The sequence below is a fragment of the Mastomys coucha genome, unplaced genomic scaffold, assembly GCF_008632895.1.
Source record: "Mastomys coucha isolate ucsf_1 unplaced genomic scaffold, UCSF_Mcou_1 pScaffold15, whole genome shotgun sequence".
Lineage (NCBI taxonomy): Eukaryota > Metazoa > Chordata > Mammalia > Rodentia > Muridae > Mastomys > Mastomys coucha.
This window is the reverse complement of record NW_022196897.1, coordinates 116,957,461-116,963,734: the sequence shown is the minus strand read 5'-3', so window position 1 is coordinate 116,963,734 and position 6,274 is coordinate 116,957,461. Positions and strand designations below refer to the sequence as shown.

The following is a 6,274-nucleotide window of genomic DNA, read 5'->3' as shown; positions in this document are numbered from 1 at the left end:
AATCCTCCTCAGTGACCTACAATCTGGAGCACCTGTGTCAGTGACCTGAAAGCCTCAGGTAAACTGAGAAACTCTGGACAGAAAATGACCTGACTGATGACAGCTGACCTTCCCATCAGGAAATGGACATCCCAAACCTGACGCAACCTACCACTTCCAGGGGAGCTGATCTGCAGATGGAATCTTCCAGCCCCAAAGTTCCCCTCTTCCAGCCTACAAAACCACAACACCCTCACACTGTAGGGACTCAGCCTCCACTTCCGCAGAGACACTGCAGCTCTTCCGTCCTGAGTAGAGAAGAATTCTTTATGTAGAGAGGCCCATCTCCTTTCTTCCATTTCCAAGTGGCCTCTATCAATCTTGACCTACTGCCTGGATCCAAAGCTTGCGCCCTCTCTATTCATGACATCTACCCCAGGAGGTATCATGAGCCACCTAAAACTCCCCCTGAGAGATATTGTTTAAAGAGATGTCCTGCGGAAACCTAGCTGAGGACCCTGGGGCGTTGGGGAAGGATGGAAGCGGTGGTGGTGGAGTGGTAGAGATCTCTTCCTCTTCAAGGGCCTGCCTGAAAGTGCAGAATTGCAGGTATGGAGCCCGTGAGAGTCAGATGAGAGTCAACTGAACCTATCAGGCAGATAATCCCTATGAAAGGATCCAGAGTCTGGTAAAGACCATCCAGGATAGAGGAAGCAAGAGAGTGGAATATAACCAAGGCAGTCCAAGGGAGATTATCCCATGGCTGATGGTTTCAGAATCTGCCCTGTATGGAGGAAGTTGCCCTGGAGACCAGAGATTGGGACCTGGCAAATCTTCATGGAAGGTGGAGAGACACACAGCTCATCTCCTCCTCCCCAAAGGTCTTCCTTGGTGAAGACATGGCTAAAAAGAGGACAAGGCTGGGCAAATCTGTTCCCCTCACCACCTAGTGAGTCTACATCGGCTCAACAGTGACCTGCAGGAGGCTGCAGTTGCCACCAGGAGGCATCTCTGAGCCTAGGACCAGGCACCTGCACGCTCTTCCCCTTCAAAGAAAACAAGCTTGGTTCTAACTGAGATTTTACTCTTCGGAATCCCAACCAAGAGCTGTAAGTCAACCAAGTTTAAGTGCCAAAACTGGTAACGTGTGCTCTAATAACCTGACCTTCATGTTCCCCTAACCATGGCCTCAGACTGCCCAACTCAGCCCACCCTAGCTATGACTCATGCAGTGCTTACAGAGCACCTGCCACATACCACACCTTTTACTAGATAAAGGGACCATTTAAAAAGCAAATTAGAACAGCTCCATCCCTTCAAGCCAGGTGTGGTGGTTCATGTCTATAATCCTGGTTATCAGGAGGCTGAGGGAGGAAGGCAGGTGATTGTGACTTGGAAACCATCCTAGGCTATCCAGCAGTTTGTTTGTCTAAAAACAAACAAACAAACACCCTCCTGCCATAATCCATAGCATTCAGGAGAGAGAATAAAAAGATATTGAATTTGAATCCAGTCTGGACTATATAATGAACTCCGGGGCCAGATAGGCTATAAGAAAAGATTCTGCCTCAAAAAAAATAAAAACAAACAAATAACCAAAACATGAATAAAATATACATGTGCACAAAAAAACACATATCACCTAACTAAATGTTGTCTACACAAACCCATTTCAAATATAGTACAGGTGAACAGTAAGAGAAAGGGTGGATATGTCACACACCACAAGCCTAAAAGGGAACAGGAATGGTGTGCTCATAGAGAAAGAGACGTCGGAGGATGCCAGAGTAAGACGAGTGTCCAAGAACAGTATATAACAATAACATGGTCAATCCAAGAAGACATAGAAGTGCTAAACATGTGCAAACAGAGATACAGAATATATGGAAAAACAATTGATCACATAGGAAGAAGAAACAAACACCATTGTAGTTGAAGACTTTAAGTTCTCTCTCAGTAACAGACTAGACAGAAAGCTAACAAGAAGGGCCTAGGGAAGAGGCTTAGTGGGTAAAGCATTTGATGCAGAAGCATAAGGGCCAGAGTTCAAATCCCCAGCACCCATGTAAATGTTAGGCAGAGTAATAGCCTACAACATCCCACAAGTTGGGGGGAAGGGAGATAGAATTCTGATCCCTGGAGCAAGCTGGTCAGCCAGCCAAGCCAAATCAGTGAGTTTAGATTTAAGCGAAGACCTACCTCTGCGTGGAAAGTAGAAAGTGACTGGGGAAGGCCCCCTAGCCTCCACACACATGTACTCACTTGTGTCCTGCACACTGGGACAATGGCGCCCCCAGTTAGTCTGGGAACCTTGAAGAGCCTGGCCATGCAAACGTAGCCACTAAATATGCCCTTAGTGTCAGTCACCACCACACTGAGTGAGCTGTTACCTACTGAGGCCCTGAAGGAGAACATGGGGGCAGGAAGGGAGGTGCCCCATGAAGAGGTGTCTATAACACGCAAGCTGTGGAACACCAAGCACCACGCTGAAGATGTGGAAGATGTGGAGACTGCCCTCCAGAGGACCCTGAGTGATCTCCAGCTAGAGTATCTGGATCCGTTGCTTGTATCTTCAAGGAGGAAGACAATTCTTTCCCCCAAGAACGGCGATAGAACCATCTGAAATGGTCGTACCCGCTATAAGACTGAAAAAGCTCTAGAGGCACTAGTAGCAAAGGGGCTGGCATCAGCACTAGGCTGGCCCACCTTCAGAAGCTGGTGAACCACGGATATACTCTGAGTGGTCTCGGTGTACCTGGATAGGTAGAATGGCACCTACGCCTGGCTCAAGATGAGCTCATCGATCACTACCAAGCACATGGCCTTTGTGCTCCCCTGATGTGCTTGGCACCATCATGATGTGCCCGACCTCCTAGAGGAACCAGTGATCCTGGCACTAGCTGAAGGTGTGGTCAATCTCCAGCTAAGATCTTGCTTGGGTAGCAGGATCAGCAGAGAGTAAGACCCACCCTAAATGTGAGTGGCATCATCCCATGGGCTGGGGTTCCAGACAGACAACAGGAGCTGAGCACCAACATTCATCTCTCCTCTGCTCCCTGGCTGAGATTACAGTGTGAGCACACACCTCAAATTCCCTCCATCATGGCTTCCCCACCGTTGCAGACCGCATCCCTCTGAAATAAAACCCAAAATGTAGCCTTCCTGCCTTACATTGATTTTTGTCAGATATCTAGGCATATCCATGATGAAAATGACCGACACAGAGCTAGAGAATACAATGCATTAGTGGTTGCCAGGGTTTAGGGGTGGTAGAGTAAGATGGGTGGGCTGGGAGTGTCTTAACAGGTGTAGTGACTACACAAATGTGTACTAGTGATAGGATGCACACACTGTATCAATATCCACTTCCTGGTTTTGAGACTACTAAATAATTACCTGAGATGTCACCATTGAAAGACACTGGCAAGGTTTTGTAGGACCACTTCTTACCATCCTTGCAATTCTCTGTAAACCTATAATCATTTAAAAATGAACAGCTCTTCAATCCATATGGGGGTGGGGGAGAAGCTCATTAGCAGGCCCTGCAGAATGCTTATGGCTCCCAGCTCCTGGGAAGGTCTGAGACAGGGCCCTTGAATGGGCCTACTAGGGGCACTTCTAGAGTAGGGACCTAAGCTTCCAGAGAGCTAGGCTTCAAGAGAGGGTGGGCAGACTGGGTGGGAGGGGCCATGGGCACAAGGAATCCGAGCTGACTCATTGCTACCAGCAAGTTCAATGGCTGAGGTGAGGCACCTGGAAGGCCTCAGAACCCAGTTCAGAATACTCTTCTGAATACTCCTAACTTTCTTATTTTAAGAAAACAACACCAAAAAAGTCAGGCACAGCAATACACACCTATAATCCCAAGACTATGAGGAGATGAAAAGGAAGGTCACCATTTTTAAATTTTGATTTAGCTTAGATAGGCAGTGGTATCCCTTGCCTTTAATCTTAGCACCCTGGAGGCAGAGACAGGCAGATATCTGAGTTCAGGGCCAGCCTGGACTACAGAGCAACTTCCAGGACATCTAAGGCTACACAGAGAAACCCTGCCTTGACAACACCTGACCCCATAATTTGACATTTTTATTTTATGTATATAAGCGTGTTTTAACTGCATGTATCTCTATATACCACATGCAAGCAGCACCTACAGAGGCCAGAATAGGGTGTCAGGTCCACTGTAACTGGAGTTACAGACAGTTGTTAGCTGCCCTGTTGAGAATCCAAGCTGAGTCCTCTGGAAGAACAAGTGCTCTTAACCACTGGAGCTATAGCTCCAGCCCCAAAGGAAGACCACAATCTTAAGGCCAGACTGGCCTACATAACAAGCTCAAGGCCCATCTTGGCTACATAATAAAACTCTGCCTTTAAAAAGAATAAAACAAGTCCGGCAATGGTAGCACATACCTTTAGTCCCAGCACTGGGGAGGCAGAGGCAGGTGGATCTCTGTTCAAGGCCAGCCTGGTCTACAGAGTAAATTCTAGAACAACTGAAGCTACACAGGGAAACTCCATCTTCAAAACAAACTAATCAAACAAACAAACAAGAAGACTAAAACAAAATAGCTATTATATGTAATCTCTGCTGGTGAGCGTGAGAGGACTTAGTTGATTTGCAACTCTGGAAGGGAAACAGAATGAGCATTTGCTTTGGTTTGAGGCAAAGAGGGACCAGCACCATAGCACAAGCTTTAGAGTCAGCAGGAAGTGGCATGTAAGCTACAGAGCCTGGGGGAGAAGCTTACCCTGAAGCTCCTGGATCCAGGGCCAGTTCTCTACCACACTATGGTTATTCCTTCTAGAGACTCAAGAAGCCAGTCTATGTCAGGCCTTGACAAGTCTCTCAACAAACTACTCTGTTGACCCTAAGACTTAGAGGCAACAATGTCCGAAGTGCCACACAGCTATGTTACTACATTAAAGTAGGGACATGAATAGCCCTGGCTTCTGAGTAAGAGCTGGAAGATGGAGTATTCAGGGTATAGGAGACCATCCTGGAGCAAGCATTGTGTGGGAGAGCACCCTGGAACATCCAGGGTGTGAGAGAGCATCCTGGAGCATGCTGGGTATGAGAGAACATCCTGGAGCATGCTGGGTATGAGAGAGCATCCTGGAGCATGAAGGGTGTGGGGGAGCACCCTGGGTTACTGAAATAGACAAAATATTAAACAAGAGCATGTTATCCAAGAGGACCTCAGCCTTCTGATTTCTTCTAGCTGGATGGGGCCATCTGTTTACTCTGATGGGGATAGTGGCAAGCACTGGGTTTGGAGGTGTGCTGGCTAATCTTGACACACAAACTAGAGCTATCTGAAAAGAGGAAGCCTTAATTTAGAAGATGCATCCATATGCTAGGTAGTGATGGTACACGCCTTTAATCCCAGCACTTGGGAGGCAGAGGCAGGAAGATTTCTGAGTTCAAGGCCAGCCTGGTCTACAGAGTGAGTTCCAGGACAGCCAGGGCAGCCAGAGAAACCCTGTCTCGAAAAAAAAAAATAGAAAAATAAAAAAATAAAAAAATGTGTCCTTAAGATCCAGCTGTAAGGCATTTTCTTAGTTAGTGATTGATGGCCCAGTCAATAGTGTCCAGTGATTGGCACTATTGGGAGGTATGACTTTGTTAGAATGGGTGCGTCACTGTGGGCATGGGCTTTAAGATCCTCAACCTAGCTGCCTGAAGGCAGTCTTCTAGCAGCCTTCAGATAAAGAGGTAGACCTCTCAGCTCCTCCTGAACCATGCCTTCCTGGACACCGCCATGCTCCCACCTTGATGATAATGGACTGAATCTCTGAACCTGTAGGCAAGCCCCAAACGTTGTCTTTTATAAGAGTTGCCTTGGTCATGGTGTCTGTTCACAGCAGTAAAACCCTAACAAAGACATTGAGCAAGCATGGGAAGCAAGCCAGTAAGCACTTACCCCTCCATGGCCTCTCCATCAGCTCCTGCCTCCAGGTTCTTGTCTGCTTGAGTTCCTGTCCTGACTTCCTTTGATGATGAACAGCAATGAAGTGTAAGCTAAATCAACCCTTTCCTCCCCAGCTTGCCTTTTGGTCATGGTGTTTTTACCACAGCAATAGAAACCCTAAGACAGGAGGACTATGTGTTCTGTGTCAGATCCACCCAGCCCTGAAAAGCAGGGGTCTTGTTTTGCAGAATCTGCACTACGTAGATCTGGAACTTTCCATAATGAGGTCTGTATTAGGCTTTGAAATAACCTTTAGGCCAGGCAGGTCCATGAGAAAGAATTAAGATTTCCCCAGGCACCAAAAGAACAGCTGGGCCTCCTTAAAG

At 47.3% G+C, this 6,274-nt stretch overlaps 1 pseudogene; it reads left to right on the top strand.

Moving 5' to 3' along the window:
• The first annotated feature begins 2,326 nt into the window (after positions 1–2,326).
• On the top strand, positions 2,327–3,117 carry LOC116091795 (annotated as a pseudogene).
• Positions 3,118–6,274: the final 3,157 nt, after the last annotated feature.